Genomic DNA, 18,829 nt, shown 5'->3' with positions numbered 1-18,829 from the left:
CTATTTCAATTCTGATTTCCTCAGTGTGTATGCCCAGCAGTGGGATTGCTGGGTCAAAAGGCAGTTCTATTTCCAGTTTTTTAAGGAATCTCCACGCTGTTCTCCATAGTGGCTGTACTAGTTTGCATTCCCACCAACAGTGTAAGAGGGTTCCCTTTTCTCCACACCCTCTCCAGCATTTATTGCTTGTAGACTTTTGGATCACAGCCATTCTGAATGGCGTGAAATGGTACCTCATAGTGGTTTTGATTTGCATTTCTCTGATAATGAGTGATGTTGAGCATCTTTTCATGTGTTTGTTAGCCATCTGTATGTCTTCTTTGGAGAAATGTCTATTTAGTTCTTTGGCCCATTTTTTGATTGGGTCGTTTTTCTGGAATTGAGCTGCAGGAGTTGCTTGTATATTTTTGAGATTAGTTGTTTGTCAGTTGCTTCATTTGCTATTATTTTCTCCCATTCTGAAAGCTGTCTTTTCACCTTGCTTAGAGTTTCCTTTGTTGTGCAGAAGCTTTTAATTTTAATTAGGTCCCATTTGTTTATTTTTGCTTTTATTTCCAATATTCTGGGAGGTGGGTCTTAGAGGATCCTGCTGTGATTTACGTCGGAGAGTGTTTTGCCTATGTTCTCCTCTAGTTTTATAGTTTCTGGTCTTACGTTTAGATCTTTAATCCATTTTGAGTTTATTTTTGTGTATGATGTTATAAAGTGTTCTAGTTTCATTCTTTTACAAGTGGTTGACCAGTTTTCCCAGCACCACTTGTTAAAGAGATTGTCTTTTCTCCATTGTATATTCTTGCCTCCTTTTTCAAAGATAAGATGTCCATAGATGCGTGGACTTATCTCTGGGCTTTCTATTTTGTTCCATTGATCTATATTTCTGTCTTTGTGCCAGTACCATACTTTTTTGGTGACTGTGGCTTTGTAGTAGAGCCTGAAGTCAGGCAGGTTGATTCTTCCAGTTCCATTCTTCTTTCTCAAGATTGCTTGCCATTTATTTTGTAATTATGGTATCACTAATCATTACTATTTACTAAGAATGTATTAAATAATCAGTACTCTAAGTAGACTATCCAATTAAATCTACTCAACACCCCTATGTGATATATATTATTAGTCCCCAAAGAGACTTAAGGGAATTGAAGCACATAGATCCTGTCTAACTTCCTATAACTTCTAAGAGAAGGAGGGAGTATTTGAAACTGGGTCTGTCTGACTACAAAGTCTGTGCTCTTGATGTGGGAGTCATGAATATCTGCCACTTATTCTCATCTTGGAAAATAGGGCGTCTCTATGTTTGTTAGATTGTGTGGTTCTGAATAAACTGCAGGCACACTGAAGTAGAGGAACTGATAGAGCTGTCATTTGTTCCAGGGACAGCTAAAATACTACTATTAAAAAAAAATTATTCATAGCTTCAGGGAGAAAAAAGGCTCATATATGCAACAACCAGAAAAAAAGAAAAAAAACAGAAGCAACCGAATATCAATTAAAAGATCAACCATAAATGAATAAGTAGATATGGTAGAGCCATGTGATAGAATATTATATAACAGCGAAAATAACTGAAGTACAACTACATGTAACAATGTGAATGAATCTCAGGGATTAAAGGTTAAACAACAAAAAAAGCTATTGCATAAAAGGACATAGTATGAGACTTCATTTATAAAGTTCTTTGGCATGCAAGACTAAATGACATAATACGGCTTCCCTGGTGATACAGTGGATAAGAATTCACCTGCCAATACAAAGTACATGGATTCGATCCTTGATTTGGGAAGATTCCACATGCAGTGGAGCAATTAAGCCCTCACACTGCAACTACTCAGCTCACATGATACAACTACTGAAGCCCAAGCACCCTAGAGCCTCTGCTCTGCAACAAGAGAAGCCGCTGCAACGAGAAGCCCGTGCACCACAATGAGAGAGTGGCCCCCGCTCACTGCAACTAGAGAAAGCCCACTGGCAGCAAAGAAGACCCCGTGCAACAACAACAACAAAAGTAATGAATTAATTAGTTAATTAATTAAAAATAAATAAATGATATAACCAGGGAATAATAACACAAAATTCAAGTCAGGACAGGGATGGGCTGTGAAGACAGAAGTGGAAGGATGAGATCTTAGAAGGACTCTCATAAAACAGCAAAGTTCAATAAAGTGTTCTTAAGCTTGGTGGTGGGCATCCAGGGAACACAGCATAACTATACTTTTTTTTTTTTTTTTTTTTTAATTTTATTTTATTTTTAAACTTTACATAATTGTATTAGTTTTGACAAATATCAAAATGAATCCACCACAGGTATACAGCATAACTATACTTTTAAAATTTTTTGTGTTGTCTTAATTTTAGCAAAATGTATGAGATACAAAATTGGCTATTTTAACAATTTTTAAGTATAGAGTTCAGTGGCATTAAGCATATTCACATTGTGTGACCATCATCACCAGAAAGGAACTATTTTGTTAGTAAAATATTAGATTAAAAGAGTTTGTAGCAATAGCTGCTGATACTTATATAAACTTCACATATATCTTTGGAAGATTTTACATGATTGTAAGAAAACATCTCTTATTTTGTAGTGAGAAATTTGGTTTTTGTTGCTGAGAAAATACATTGGGTTAATATGGAGGAAATTAATATATTAATAATATGTGGAGGAAGGTTGAGATGTTTTATCTGAAACAAATAAAAAGCAGCAACATATGTTCAATGGGATCCGAAGGCTCAAGGTTACTTTGAGTTTGAGGAGTTCTATCTACTACCTGTTAGGTTGATCGTAAAGCAAATTTTAAGTCAAATAGTCTTTTTATTGCATTAATTAAATTTCATCTCTCTTTCTAATTATTACATTGCCCAGTATTAAAAAAAAAAAAAAAGTATGACAGTTGTATCAGTATACTTCCAAATACACATAGTTAGAAATGGCAAGTCACTGTTTTATTAATGTTTTGCATAATACCAGCTGTCCATGTGCTAAGTGAAGAGCAAAGATAAATAGCAGTTATATCCTATTTCCCATGGAGCTATATCCTATTTTCTATCAGCTCACACTTTTGAGTACAATTGATTTCAAGTTTTTCTCCAATGCTAGCATTTCAGACCAAAGTTTAGCAATTTCTTGCTGCAGTTATTCATTTGCTCCCTGAGCCTGCTGCAGCATGACTTGATCATTGTTTAAATGCATTTGTAATTTCAGAAATGGAAAGCAGGAAAAAAAAAAGGGAGTGGGGCTGTTTTAGGCAAGAATTCTGTTTTATAATAAAAGAAGTCATTGAAAGCTGATTATGTAACAAATCCATCAAGGCTGCAAAATTCCACCAGAGAATGAAGCATGATGGGAATTTTCAAGTCAGATATAATTTCTTTTCTGCCTGCAGGAGTTCTTTGTTAAAAAGCAATATATTAACTCATTTAAAAAAAATCTGGCAAGACTTCAAAAAAAGTAGCTTAATCTGCTACATTTTATGACATTTTATAGCCAATTCCTGTTTTAACAAGTTCATTCATTTAATCATTACAATAGATTATCTGATACATTCCTCTTTTATAAACTAGATTTTCCCTCATGAAGTATAGTTTGTTTAGATTTTCTTTAGAGCTCAATTTCTTTATAGGATAATTCATAAATATTCACATTGTACAATTTTGTGTTACACATTTATTATAAAAGGCTTAGCCAACAATGTACTATGAATAATAATGATGACACACTTTGCTGGTTCTGCTGCTTTAGGATTTTAATTAACAGCAAGCACATGGCACTTACAAGGCAGCATACAGATGATTTGTATGCTGGGACGACAGGGCGAAGTAAATTAAAATTGTAAATAACTGTTTCATCGTCTAAATACCTGTGTTACTGAATTCTGAGAGGCAGCAAGGTCCAGTGGAATGATTTGGATGACATAGCCAGATTTCTGTTTTCTCAGTTGTAAGCTGTAAATGAAAATATCATCAACTAACTTACTTGCACAAAGAAATGAAACACCAGGTATACTATCTAAATCTAGTTATAATTTGTTGGGAGCATTCACTTAAGCATTTTCTGGAAATTCATTTGTAGGGAATACATAGAGACCCAATTTGATAATGCTGATTAAGTTTCTATAAATCTCTGAAATATTTTCTTTTACAAAGTAACATGTAATGGGAGTACATGTAATGCACATATACATAATATACATTAAAATAAACTTTATGCATAGAGATGTCTTCCTCCTCCCCACCAAAGTTCCCAGTGCCTTCTCAGTCTGTGAGATCTAGCCAACAAACTGTATTGTTCACATATTCCTGGCTAAAGAGTATTAGTTCACCATACTGCAAAGATCCTCAATCAAAGAGTACTCAACATCATTTTCCTGAGTTGCATGGATTCTAAAACGTATTGTTTGCTAGGCAACGGCTGTTCTTTCCTTTGTTTGTTTTCTTTGCAAAGGTTACTTGCAGTATTTATTGAATATTTCCTGTAGTAAAATGAATACCACTCTAGACCAAAGCAAATGTTTCACTCAGTTCAGCACTTATGCTGCTATCAGAATACCTTGCTATTCCACTATTTATTGTGTTATGATAAATGGTTTTGATCCATAACATCTGACAAAAGTCAAAATGTATGCAAGCAATACTTACATCTAAAAAAGGTGGTAAGGGGATAAGTGAACAATAAGCGAACCATGGAACAACAGACTGGTTCCAAATAGGAAAAGGAGTTCATCAAGGCTGCATATTGTTACCCTGTTTATTTAACTTATATGCAGAGTACATCATGAGAAACGCTGGACTGGAAGAAACACAAGCTGGAATCAAGATTGCCGGGAGAAATATCAATCACCTCAGATATGCAGGTGACACCACCCTTATGGCAGAAAGTGAAGAGGAACTCAAAAGCCTCTTGATGACAGTGAAAGAGGAGAGTGAAAAAGTTGGCTTAAAGCTCAACATTCAGAAAACGAAGATCATGGCATCTGGTCCCATCACTTTATGACAAATAGGTGGGGAAACAATGGAAACAGTGTCAGACTTTATTTTTCTAGGCTCCAAAATCACTGCAGATGGTGACTGCAGCCATGAAATTAAAAGACGCTTACTCCTTGGAAGGAAAGTTATGACCAACCTAGATAGCATAATCAAAAGCAGAGACATTACTTTGCCCACAAAGGTCCGTCTAGTCAAGGCTATGGTTTTTCCTGTGGTCATGTATGGATGTGAGAGTTGGACTTGAAGAAGGCTGAGCACCGAAGAATTGATGCTTTTGAACTGTGGTGTTGGAGAAGACTCTTGTGAGTTCCTTGGACTGCAAGGAGATCCAACCAGTCCATTCTAAAGGAGATCAGCCCTGGGATTTCTTTGGAAGGAATGATGCTGAAGATGAAACTCCAGTACTTTGGCCACCTCATGCGAAGAGTTGACTCATTGGAAAAGACTCTGATGCTGGGAGGGATTGGGGGCAGGAGGAGAAGGGGATGACAGAGGATGAGATGGCTGGATGGCATCACTGACTCGATGGACGTGAGTCTGAGTGAACTCCGGGAGTTGGTGAGGGACAGGGAGGCCTGGTGTGCTGCGATTCATGGGGTCGCAAAGAGTCCGACACGACTAAGCGACTGAACTGAACTGAACTGAAAAAGAAATGATACAAATGAACTTATTTACAAAACAGAAACAAAAAGAGACTGACAGACTTAGAAATTGAATGTATGGTTATTGGTAGGAAGGGACAGTTAGGGAGTTTGGGATAGATATGCACACACTGCTATATTTTAAGTGGATAACCAACAAGGAGCTACTGTATAGCACATGGAACTCTGTTCAGTGTTATGTGGCAGCCTGGATGGGGGGAGAATGGATGCATGTATATGCATGGCTGCTTTCTTTCGCTGTTCGTCTGAAACTATCACAACACCATTAATTGGCTACACCACAATACAAAATAAAACATTCAGAAAAAGAGAGAGAAAAATATGTTTATACTATGGGAAAAAATAGTAGCATATGAACATGTGTTCTTCCTACCCAGGAACGTGGAAGATCTCTCCATTTGCTTATGTCATCTTTGATTTCTTTCATTCAGTTCAGTTCAGTTGCCCAGTCGTGTCCAACTTTTTGTGAACCCATGAACCGCAGCATGCCGGGCCTCCCTGTCTATCACCAACTCCCGGAGTTTACCCAAACTCATGTTCATTGAGTCAGTGATGCCATCTAACCATCCATCATTTGTCGTCCCCTTCTCCTCCTGCCTTCAATCTTTTCCAACATCTGGGTCTTTTCCACTGAGTCAGCTCTTCGCATCAGGTGGCCAAAATATTGGAGTTTCAGCTTCAACATCAGTCCTTCCAATGAACACCCAGGACTGATCTCCTTTAGAATAGACTGGTTGGATCTCCTTGCAGTCCAAGGGACTCTCCAACACCACAGTTCAAAAGCATCAATTCTTCTGTGCTCAGCTTTCTTTATAGTCCAACTCACATCCATACATGACCACAGGAAAAACCATAGCCTTGACTAGACGGACCTTTGTGGGCAAAGTAATGTCTTTGCTTTTGAATATGCTATCTAGGTTGGTCATAACTTTCCTTCCAAGGAGTAAGCGTCTTTTAATTTCATGGCTGCAGTCACCATCTGCAGTGATTTTGGAGCCCAAAAAAATAAAGTCTGACACTGTTTCCACTGTTTCCCCATCTATTTCCCATGAAGTGATGGGACCAGATGCCATGATCTTCGTTTTCTGAATGTTGAGCTTTAAGCCAACTTTTTCACTCTCCTCTTTCACTTTCATCAAGAGGCTTTTGAGTTCCTCTTCACTTTCTGCCATAAGGGTGGTGTCATCTGCATATGTGAGGTTATTGATATTTCTCCCAGCAATCTTGATTCCAGCTTGTGCTTCATCCAGATCAGTGTTTCTCATGATGTACTCTGCATATAAGTTAAATAAACAGGGTGACAATATACAGGTTTGACGTACTCCTTTTCCTATTTGGAACCAGTCTGTTGTTCCATGTCCAGTTCTAACTGTTGCTTCCTGACCTTCATACAGGTTTCTCAAGAGGCAGGTCAGGTGGTCTAGTATTCCCATCTCTTTCAGAATTTTCCACAGTTTATTGTGATCCACACAGTCAAAGGCTTTGGCATAGTCAATAAAGCAGAAATAGATGTTTTTCTGGAACTCTCATGTTTTTTCGATGATCCAGCAGATGTTGGCAATTTGATCTCCGGTTCCTCTGCCTTTTCTAAAACCAGCTTGAACACCTGGAAGTTCACGGTTCACGTATTGTTTGCTGAATCCTGGCTTGGAGAATTTTGAGCATTACTTTACTAGCGTGTGAGATGAGTGCAATTGTGAGGTAGTTTGAGCATTCTTTGGCATTGCCTTTCTTTGGGGTTGGAATGAAAATTGACCTTTTCCAGTCCTGTGGCCAACAGGTGAAATACCTGTTGCACAGCGCTGGAGAGAATCACATGACATGGTGCACATAAAACATTTAACACGAGGCAAGGATTCAGTAAATTTTCCAGTTGAGCTATTTCAAATCCTAGTTTGTTCCTTCATTTGTACAGTATTTCTCTGCCTTTTCATTATTTTGTTTTTAAACTTATTTGCTTGAGGTCTCCTTTTCCCAGGCTTCTAGGTTGAATTCCTTCTTCCTTTTGATTTCTGCCCTCTTAAGGTTGGTGTGGTGGTTTGTGTAAGCTTTGTATAGGGTGAGATTGTGCTGAGTTTTGTTTTGTTTTGTTTTTTCTCTGATGGGCAAGGCTGAGTGAGATGGTAATCCTGTCTGCTGATGATTGGGCTTGTAATTTTGTTTTGTTTGTTATTTGGATGAGGCATCCTGCATAGGGTGCTACTGGTGGTTGGGCAATGCCACGTCTTGTATTCAAGTGGTTTCCTTTGTGGGAGTTCTCACTATTTGATACTCCCTAGGGTTAGTTCTCTGGTAGTCTAGGGTCTTGGAGTCAGTGCTCCCACTCCAAAGGCTCAGGGCTTGATCCTGAGTTTTACGTGGTTCTGTATATTCTTTCCGCTGATTAGGTACTCCTGTTCGCTCTCAGTGGGTGTTCTGCATTCACTGCTGTGTCTGAAGGTGTGTTCCTGATATATCCATGGAGAGAGATGGGCTCCATGTCTACCTACTCCTCTCTTGTTCACAACATGGAACTCTTCGTGTCTGGATTCTTTGATTTAGTGTAGTGTTTTAGAGGTTCATCAAGATTGTAGCATGTATCAACACCTTGTTCTGTTTTTAAATTAATTTTTATTGGAGTATACTTGCTTTACAATGTTGTAATACTTTGTTCCTTTTAATGGTTGAATAATACTTTTCATATATATCCTAAATTTATTTGTTGAGAGTGGACAGAGAGTGAGTGTTTTTCACATTTTAGCTATTGTGACTAGTGCTTCTATGCACATCCATTGTATACAAGTGTTTTTTAGTACCTGTTTTTCAGTTCTTTAGGGTATACACCCAGGAGTGTAATTGCTAGATCATATGATAATTCTGTGTTTAACTTTTTGAAAAACAACAAATTGCTTTCCACAGTGGCTGCACCCATTTTATATTGCCACCAGCAGTGCACAAGGTTTCCAATTTCCCCATATCCTTGCCAAGATTTATTCTCTGTTTTTGTGGGTTTGAGCGCTGTGTTTTGGTTTTTGTTTTAAGCTATGAAGTGCAGTATGTGAGATCTTAGTTCCCCAACCAGGGCCCAGACTCGTGCCCCCTGCATTCAGAGTGTAGAGTCTTAACCACTGGACCACAAGGGAAGTCCTCTGTTTGTTTTTAAATAAATAATCATCCTACTGGGTGTAAAGTGGTATCTCTGCAGTTTTGAGTTTCATTTCCTTAATGCCTAATTATATTAAGCATCTGTCAGGTACATATTAGCCATCTATCTTCATTAGAGTCATGTCTAGGCAAGTGCACAGTACATGCTTTAATTGGGTTGTCTCTTTGTTGTTGTTATAGGATTTTTTGTATACTCTAAATACTACAGCTTTATTATATTTGCAAATACTTTCTCCCACTGTGTAGGGTGTCTTATCACTTTCTTGATAATGTCTTTTGATGAGCAAAAGATTTAAATTTTGATGAAGTACAATTTACTTATCCTTTTTCTGCTTTTAAAATCATACCTAAGAATGCATTGCCAAATCCAAACGCACAAAGATTTAAGGGCTATATTCTAAGAGTTTTGTGGATCTAAATCTTATATATGAAGTTGTTGTTTCATTTTACACTAATTTTTGTATATGGTGTGAGGTAGAGGTGCAGCATCATTCTTTTGCATGTGGATATCTAGTTTATCTCAACCCCATTTGTTGAAGACACTATTCTTTTCCCACTGGATTGTCTTGGCCCCCTTGTCAAAAATCAATTGACCATAGACGTATGTGTTTATTTCTAGATTCTCAGTTCTAATCCATTGGTCTATATAATGTCCATCCTTATGCCAAGACTCAAACTCTCACTTCTTGAAGTGGAGGTGGGTAAGGGCAGAGCAAAGTGCATACTAAAAATACACATAGATGAAAAACACAGTTGCAACCATTGAGGAGTTCACAACCTAAATCAGGGATGTCTAATTCCTTGAAATTATACCAAAAAATTCCTGAAGGTACAGATCACATTTATCTATGGAGAAAGATAAGCCATCAGCTAAGTCCTTCCTGGGTTCCTGAACCTCAGACTGTATGAGATAATAGATGTTTGTTGTTCCAAGTGACAAGTATGGGAGTTCTTATGCAGTGACAGACAATATGGATGGTAAATAAATACTAAACACAATTTAAATACTAAACACAATTATCTCCAATTTAAAATAAATTTTAAAAATAATACAAGAGAAAAACACGGTACTAAAAATAAGCACCCTCTCCATGGGTGATCCCATGTATAGAAGAAAGACAATGGCTGGCCTTGATTGAGGTCAGGAACCTGGGTTCTAGGTGAGATCCATCAATTTTTTTGTGAAATGGAAATAAAAATTCATGAAGGTGCAGATCATATTTATCCATAGTTGTCTTTCAATCCCCAAAAGTTTGTATAACATATACAAAAAATAAGAATTAATTATGAGAATAACTGTTCTCAATTCTAGATATTTATTAGAATCTCTTGGGAAGCTTTTAAAAGCTAATGACTTGGGGGACTCATACCTAGAGATTCTGATTTAATTGGATGGGAGTGGGGCCCATGCACTGGAGAAGGAAATGGCAACCCACTCCAGTGTTCTTGCCTGGAGAATCCCAGGGACGGGAGAGTCTGGTGGGCTGCCGTCTATGGGGTCGCACAGAGTCGGACACGACTGAAGCGACTTAGCAGCAGCAACAAGGGCCTATGTATGAATATTTTGTGAAAGCTCCTAAGTAATTATAATTTATGGCCAGTGTTGAAGACCCCTGGTCTAAAAGGAGAATCATTATATATAACAATGTAGGTTATTACATATTATGTAAATAACTCCAATATAGTATGATAAATGCTAAATACATAAATTTACAGTAACTGTTCTCTTTTCCCTTAAGATCTCACAAATTACAATTGGGAAATTTCTGATACAAAGACTGTGAAAAAATTTAATAGAACTTTTAACCCAAATCCCTGTATCTTTATTTTTCTCTGTTTCTGGAAGCTGCCATCAAATGTCTTGGCACTGAGCCAAGTATTACTGCAACTATATGAGAAAGCCTGAGCCAAGGCCATCAGCTAAGCCCTTCCTGGGTGCCTGAACCTCAGAAACTGTGTGAGACAATAGATGTTTGTTGTTGCAAGTGACAAAGTTTGGGGATTAGTATGCAGCAACAGATATTACAGATGGTAAATAAACATTAAGGCACATTATTAAAAATATGCATCCTCTCCCTTGGTGCTCCCGCGTGCAGAAGACAATGGCTGACCTTGGGGTCAGGAACACAATTTAGTTCCATCACTTATTCTGTGAAATGGGAATGAAAATGTTTGTCTCCTTGGCCAAAACTGCATCACACATCCATAGCTACATCAACCGTGACTCATCCCTTTCAGTTCAGATTGGGGTTGCTCATGAAGTGCATGACTGACAAGAGGAAAGCTGAAACATACGCAACATCATACTTGGAGAAGAATTAAATGTTTGTGGAGTAAGTGACAGAAACCATCTCCTGACATCACATGGTAACACAATGACCTTGAACAAACAGCCTCTCTCAACTTTCTCTGATGGCTCAGCAGTAAAAAATATGCCTGCAATGCAGGAGATGTAGGAGACCTGGGTTGGGAAGATCCCCCGGAGGAGGAAATGGCAACCCACTCCAGTATTCTTGCCTGGGAAACCCCATGGACAGAGGAGCCTAGTGGACTACAGTCCATACTGTTGGAAAGAATCGGACACGACTGAGAGACTGGAAGGCTTTCCAAAACAGAAACAGCTAACTGGAGTACTTACACTGGGATAAGGAAAGCAAGGAAAATAATTTTTGTATTTACAAAAATTAAATTTTAAAAATGTTATACACCAGAAGACTTATTCATATGTTTCCTATGTTTTCACCAGCAGAATGTTCTTCTGATCATGTAGTAGAAAAGAATATGTTGCCAAACCTCGAATGGTGTACAAAATTAAGTTTATAAAATGGAATTATACAACTTCCAAAAAAAAAACATCATATGACAAAGCAGATACGGAAAGGTAATCTTGATGATGTACCCTCCAAAATATTCTCTATTTGTCATCTATAATTTAGACTAGAAGCTTGGCCACCCCTAGTGTAACCATCTACGGCAACAGTAGGAATGAAACACGATAAATGTGATGGCAGGTACTACACTGGAAATTGATAGTATCCAAAATATCTTCTAATCAGTAAAAAATCCAGAAATACTTTTCAGAAGTTGAAAAGTTGTAATTCAGAAGCTTAATTGGGATCTTTTTGATTCCTATTCAATGGATAACATGATACCAATAGAGAATGATTTTCTTATGCCAACAAACAGACACCAATGAAAAGGAAACAGTGACAAAATCCTTATTTTCTTCAGCATATAAACAAATAGTGAAACAGCAAAGCAAAGTTTCCTATTGATAGGAAATTGAAACTGAAAGCAAATTATAGGAGAGTTTTATCAGACACTTAAAATCTTCCATTTCTATAGATTCCAAAGTTTGCTGAATAAGTACTTGGGACCCATATTTTTTAAAATAGTATTTTTTTCTATACCACAAATGATTTTTCATCAATATTTTTTCCAAAGGTAGTGAAAAGTTACTAGATTTCTAGTAACTTGATATCTACATTATATAAAATGGACTAAGAAAACAGCAATAACAATAACCATTTATGGGCTTCGTGTATAGTAATGGGAAAGAGATCATTGGGATGGTATTATTTTACAGCTTTTCTTAGATATTTGGTAGACCCACAGGCAATGTACAATGGAAGTAAGAGTTTGTTTTAACCTTTTATACTGGCTTCTCCCCTGGGTCCCAGTTTTGATATTCAAATTAGTGTTCACACTTGAAATCACATAATATGGGCAGTGAGGGTTGTGGGGAATACTCGTAGAGTAGGTGAGACTCTTGCAAGTATTAAGGTATCACAGGACTACATTGTGGAGGTTTTGGTTTTTATTTTGGCTGTGGCACACAGCACATGCTATGTGGGATCTTTGTTCCCTGGCCAGGGATCAAACCTGTGGCCCCTCCATTGGAAGGTCAAAGTTTTAATCACTGCGTGGCCATGGGAGTCCCTCTGGAGGTTTTTAATTCTAAGATCTAAATTTTTAATTGTAAGTCTATTTATTTATTTATTTTTGGTTACACTGGGTCTTTGTTGCTGTGTGTGGGCTTTCTCTAGTTGCAGCAAGCAGGGGCTACTCTCTGTTGTGGTAGGCAGGTTTTTCATTGCAGTGGCTTCTCTTGGAGTGGCGCACACACTCTAGGGATCGAGGGCTTCAGTAGTTGCAGCATGGGGGCTCAGTAGTTGTGACTCATGGGCTTAGTTGCTCTGCAGTATGTGGGATCTTCCCAGACCAGGGATCAAACTCACATTCCCTGCACTGGCAGGCAGATTCTTCCACTGTACCACTAGGGAAGTCCTAATTCTAAGTTTTTAATTCTATGTTGTCTTGGTAGGCAAAACTTGAATGATACACTTGGGTTAGTTTAGGATAAACTCTTCCTGTAAAGACTACCAGGCTTTCTGTTACACAGCATGTCGTGATTGTTTCTCTGTCTAAATATAAGTATAAACATTAAGATATTTCATTTCATTTTTAGTTCTAAGACTGCTTAAGTTAGAATCCTCAGCTTACCACCCATCACTTAACCATCTCATTCCTCACTGAAGTACCATGACTTTGCATGTTTGTTTGCCCTCTGTAAATGGGGGTGATAACAATATCTACAGGTTTCTCTGGTGGCTCAGTGGTAAACAATTCAGGAGACGTGGGTTTAATCCCTGAATCAGGAAGTTCCCCTGGAGAAGGAAACTGCAACCCACTCCAGTATTCTTGCCTGGAGAATTCCAGGGACAGAGGAGTCTGCTGGGCTACCGTCCCTGGGGGGTCGAAATAGAGATTGGGTACGACTCAGCAACAACAAAAATAACAATAATACCTCCCTTACACCTGAGGTTCCTGTGGGGATTAAACGATATCATACATGTGAAGCACCTAGGACAATGCCAGGCACAAATAGCATTCATATTTCTAAGAAAAAAATGAAAACATACTCATTATTTCTCATCTCTCTTTTGTGCAAAAGCTACTGTTTTGGGGGGGGTTTGGTTGTTTTTTGGTGTGTGTGTTTGTGTGTTTTTAACTGGATTGGCTGCTATGATTCCTAACCTTGGCATGGACAGTTTATTTACCTGAACAGGGGGAGTTCATGGATTTATGTGGCTCTGATCCCTTCATCCACAGGCTCTGGTTTACACTCCAACTTACCATAACAATGACTCAAAACCACTGCCATCCAACGCCCTGGATGCTTCTATGAAATGGCTTAGTTTTCTGTGTCCAGCTCACAGGGAACAGATGTGAAAGTGCAAAAGTAACAGCATAACAGTTTCCTTTAATTAGCACCTTCGTGAGTAAACTGAAGAAGAGTGAACCGTTCTAGAAAACCAAATTATCCTCCCATCTGCAGGCGAATCTTCCAGCTCCTCAGATGAGTCACCAGGCAGTGGAGATAACTCCTTCCAGCCTCCTCTGTGAATAAATGGGGCCTTTAGTCTTGGGGCTATAAATCTGGCCATTTTTAAGAGCACTTTAACCATTCTCCATTTTTTAAAAGCTGATGTTTTCATACAATCTTTATCTTTCTTTTCCTCTTCCCCTTTGTCAACACAAAGTGAGACAACTGTGCTCTTCTTGTTGTCACTGACTCAGCAATTCCTTTGTTTTTTATGAGCTCCTATCAGGAACTCATAAAAATATTACCAAATTAAGAACTAACTATGTAACCTCTAGGGCAAAAAAGAAAGGGATGTGAGGGGAGGGAGAAAACCTTGTTTTATCATAAGGAATTACCAGCCAATATCAAATGATACAAAACGATGCTTTTTGTTGTTTTAACATGAAATCAAATATTCATTTGAGAATATATTTTTCTGCTTCACATTCAGCATTCCCTGGTAGGATTAATTTTAATATCATGAGAGCAAACTCTAGCATCTCAACTACATCATCTGCATACTATAATGTCTATATGATTCAGATTTATAACAATTTGAATCCCAGGAGTTCAAAATAGATATAGCATTATCATTGAATTGCAGCATTTTCCTCTCTTTATAAAGATGAATTTATTCTTGAAATAAATTTATTCTAACCCAGTCTGATCTATTTAGGCACTGTTATAGATTCTGAGAACTGAAGAAAACTCAAGGGGTTCTCTAGTCTAAGCCAGACCACGGGTGGAATCTATCACGTAGAGGGGTTTTAAACCTCACCTTATGATTCTCCAAGGAAATAAATTTTGTAACACCTCCCAATAATTTCTTCCATAGCTTTGACTATACAGGGTGTGACCCTAGAGTAATGAAACAACACATTTCCATAAACCATTGAAATTTTTCATTTCTTAGTCATATTTCACAAAGAGAATTTCTCACATCATCAGACTAACATTTTGTTTTTTGCATAATTTTATTAGTACAGGTTGTTAGCAGGAAATTTTTAATTAGTTCACCATCTTTTTTTGGCCTCTTTCTTATTTTCTTTTGCCTTTAATGTCTTTTAACAAATGATGTGTTGCTATTTGCTGCTGTTTAGTTGCTAAGTTATGTCTGACTCTTTGTGACCACATACTCCATACTCCTCTGTCCATGGATTTTCCAGGCAAGAATGCTGGAGAGGGGTGCCATTCTTTACTAAAAATTTTTGAGTTAAGGGATTAATAAACCAAACTGCCTTTATGATGATCTTAATCATCACAGATAACATTGCTGTCTACAATGTCCTGTAAAAGGCATCCATATTCATTATCTGATGAACAACAACAAAAGGCACACAGACACACAGAGGTGATTGGTCCAAGGTCATGAATCGCTGGAATATTTTTACTGCAGGACACTAACCAAATCAGTCCTTTTAGAAATTAAGTACAAATGCTCATTTATGAAAGCCTATCAGTTTTTATAGCTTATAAGATGAACATTCACCTTCAAAAGGGCTCATAAATATTTTTGTTTGACAAAGAATGTTTATCTTCCTGGGTTTCTTTCATATGCTCCTAAAGAGCAATGTGGTTTTGCGTAGTGGTTACTTTTTAATACCTACTATTTACCAGATACTGTGTTTAAGGATGAGAACACAAAGATGAGGAAACCAGGCCCACACCTGGTGGAGCCTGCAGGCCTGCGGGAATTACTAACACAAAGCACACCACTTCCATACAAGCCTCTACTGGAGGACAGGGGGCCGGAGAGATGTGGAATCAGGCAAGACTTCCTAGAAGAGCTGCTGTACCTAGCACAATTTCTAATTTAATTTTTAAGAAAATAGACTGTATAAAAGAAAATTTAAAAATACTCAGTGTTTATCACAGAAAATTTAGGAAGACAAATACTGGAGGATGCGAGTAAGGGGGAGGCAAGATATTATTCAACTGTGTGACAAAAGGGGAAGATTTCCTCTTTAAAATGCTTAAGCAGAGGGACTTCCTAGGTGGTCCAGTGGTTAATATGCCATGCTTCCAGTACAGGGACTGCAGGTTCAATCCTACATGGGGAACTAAGATCCCACATGCCATGCAGCGAGGCCAAATTAAAATAATAATAATAATAATAAAATGCTTAAGCAGAGTTGGTGAACATCCACAGGCCTGCTTCTAAGATTCTGAAAAAAATTCCAATGTGTGGGTTTTTTTCCTTACGCCAAGCAATTCTCTGACACAAGCCAGGTGTCCCTACTGCTGCTGCTGCTAAGTCACCTCAGTCATGTCTGACTCTGTGTGACCCCAGAGACGGCAGCCCACCAGGCTCCCCCGTCCCTGGGATTCTCCAGGCAAGAACACTGGAGTGGGTTGCCATTGCCTTCTCCAATGCATGAAAGTGAAAAGTGAAAGTGAAGTCGCTCAGTCCTGTCCGACTCTTAGTGACCCCATGGACTTCAGCCCACCAGGCTCCTCGGTCCATGGGATTTTCCAGGCAAGAGTACTGGAGTGGGGTGCCATTACCTTCTCCGGTGTCCCTACAACTTCACTCAATTCTGACACTATCTACCTGGAGGTAGCCCATCAGATTCTACATGTTAAAGTCCCACAAGACAGCCCCACCCATCCCATCCCACATGCTTAACATGTGAATTTCTAGTTGAAGTTGTCACTTGTGATTCAACTGACCAAATATATGGAGATTATAGGTTTCCTCCACCCTCTCCAGGGGTTTGATTAATTTGCTGAAGTTGCTCACACATTTCAGAAAAAAAAAATTTTCCTTCTGTTTATCAGTTTACTATAAAAGGATAAAACTCAGGGATAGCCAGATGGGAGAGGCAAGTAGAACAAGGTAAGTGGGAAAAGGCACCAAACTTCCATCCTCTCTGAGATGGCCATAGCTCTAGAGAAAGGGGGTCTAGAGGGCAACCCTGGATCTATAGAACCCCAGATCGTTGTTCTATAACAAACTTTCCTCTTCCAGCATTTGGGAATCAGCTTCTAAAGACTCTCAAATTTTGATGCATTAAAGAATAAGTGGGGCTGGGACTTCCCTGGTGGCCCACTGGTTAAGAATCCTCTTTCCAATGCAGGGGTACGGTTGCATCCCTGGTTGGGGAACTAAGATCCCACATGCTGCAAGGCGTGGCCAAAACAAAACAAAACAAAACAGAATAAGTGGGGTCTCTGGCTTTTGTCTGGGAACTTCCCTGGTGGCTCAGATGGTAAAGCATCTGCCTACAATGCGGGAGACCCGGGTTCAATCCCTGGGTTGGGAAGATCTCTTGGAGAAGGAAATGGCAACCCACTCCAGTATTCTTGCCTGGAAAATCCCCTGGAAGGAGGAGCCTGGTACGTTACAGTCCATGGGGTTGCAAAGAGTCGGACACGACTGAGCAACTTCACTTTCTGGCTTTTGTGTTTGGAACTGTTTTTCTCTACGAGATTCTCACAGAAATGTCCAATTAGTGTAAGAAGGCTTGACCAACAGATTCATTTGATTTTGGTCTCTTTAGGTGCCATGCACATGTTGTATAAGAAACTGGAGATCCTTTATGTACTTTATAGTATATAAAACCTATTTTATATATTATGTAAAATAATAATACTTATAAAGCATGCCCATAATTGGTGTGTGTGCACTGTGTGTTCAGTCGTGTCTGACTCTTTGCGACTCCATGGACTGTAGCCTACCAGGATCCTCTGTCCATGGGATTCTCCAGGCAGAATACCGGAGTGGGTTGCTATTTCCTTCTCCACCATAATTGGTAAAAGCTTCTAAACACAGCAGACATTGTCCTTGCCTGCCTTTACTCTTTGACTTCTCAACGTGCTCTGGCCTTTTCAGACTGCCAATATCTGCATCTCTGGCCTAAGGACTCAGGCCCAAAAGGCCCATATCCCTAGCAGAATGGAAGGACCAGAAATGAACAATCTCTGAAGCAGCCCTCAACCATGTCCCAGCTCCCTGCCTTCAGATAGGGTAATTCTGAAGCATGTGTTTTACAATACTCACTAGGGTTTACCAAGAGAAGTAAGCAGTAGTCATTCACTCAGTAGCTGACTCAATCATATACCTTTGATGGGATGCTTTACTTTCCCTGCATCATTTCTCTGCTCCCCTAGTAGTGTTTCCTGCACCTCACAAACTGCACTCAAATACTTATCTCAGGGGCTGCTTCCAAGAGACCAAATCAGGAGGACATGACTCAGATAAGTATAATGATATCTTCAAGTTGATATCTTCAAGTATTTTATAAATACACAAAATACACAACCAGAGTTGCAAAGATAAAGAAATGAGTAAAACAGGCCATTTTAACAACAACTGTTTTTTAAAACCTATTAGCAAATAGACATTTGTTCAACTGCCTAATTTTGGTCCCAGAAGCATACTGTAGTTTTCACACACTTGGAGGAAACCACATTAGGCTGTCACCAAGGAAGGACAGGTCACTCATCAGTCTACATGCAAGGCCAGAGAATGGTACAGAGGGAGAGGGAGATGTCAGATGGAAGCCAGAAGGAAGGCGCCGCTTTCTTATAAATATGTAAATGGTAAAGCATGCATACTGAAAAACTTAAAACTCAACATTCAAAAAACTGAGATTGTGGCATCTGGTCCCAACACTTCATGGCAAATACATGGGGAAAAAGTGGAAACACTGACAGTTTTTATTTTCTTGGGCTCCAA

General features: G+C 38.8%; 1 protein-coding gene across 6 annotated transcripts in view; it reads right to left on the bottom strand.

The window, feature by feature from the left end:
- LMNTD1 (lamin tail domain containing 1) overlaps window positions 1-18,829 on the bottom strand; it is a 489,613-nt gene that overhangs the window by 334,400 nt on the left and 136,384 nt on the right. For 3 of the 6 annotated variants that reach the window (XM_059887032.1, XM_059887034.1, XM_059887033.1), the window contains 3 exons: window positions 14,930-15,009; window positions 13,923-14,186; window positions 3,855-3,939 (listed from right to left, as the gene is read on the bottom strand). The exons of 1 other annotated variant lie outside the window; for it this stretch is intronic. The gene's annotated coding sequence lies outside the window, so the exon portion shown is untranslated. The remainder of the gene's footprint in view (window positions 1-3,854; window positions 3,940-13,922; window positions 14,187-14,929; window positions 15,010-18,829) is intronic. 2 more of the 6 variants (XM_059887035.1, XM_059887036.1) reach the window with 1 other exon arrangement.

The sequence above is a fragment of the Bos taurus genome, chromosome 5, assembly GCF_002263795.3.
Source record: "Bos taurus isolate L1 Dominette 01449 registration number 42190680 breed Hereford chromosome 5, ARS-UCD2.0, whole genome shotgun sequence".
Lineage (NCBI taxonomy): Eukaryota > Metazoa > Chordata > Mammalia > Artiodactyla > Bovidae > Bos > Bos taurus.
The sequence above is the reverse complement of the archived record's forward strand: the minus strand, read 5'-3'. Positions and strand labels throughout refer to the sequence as shown.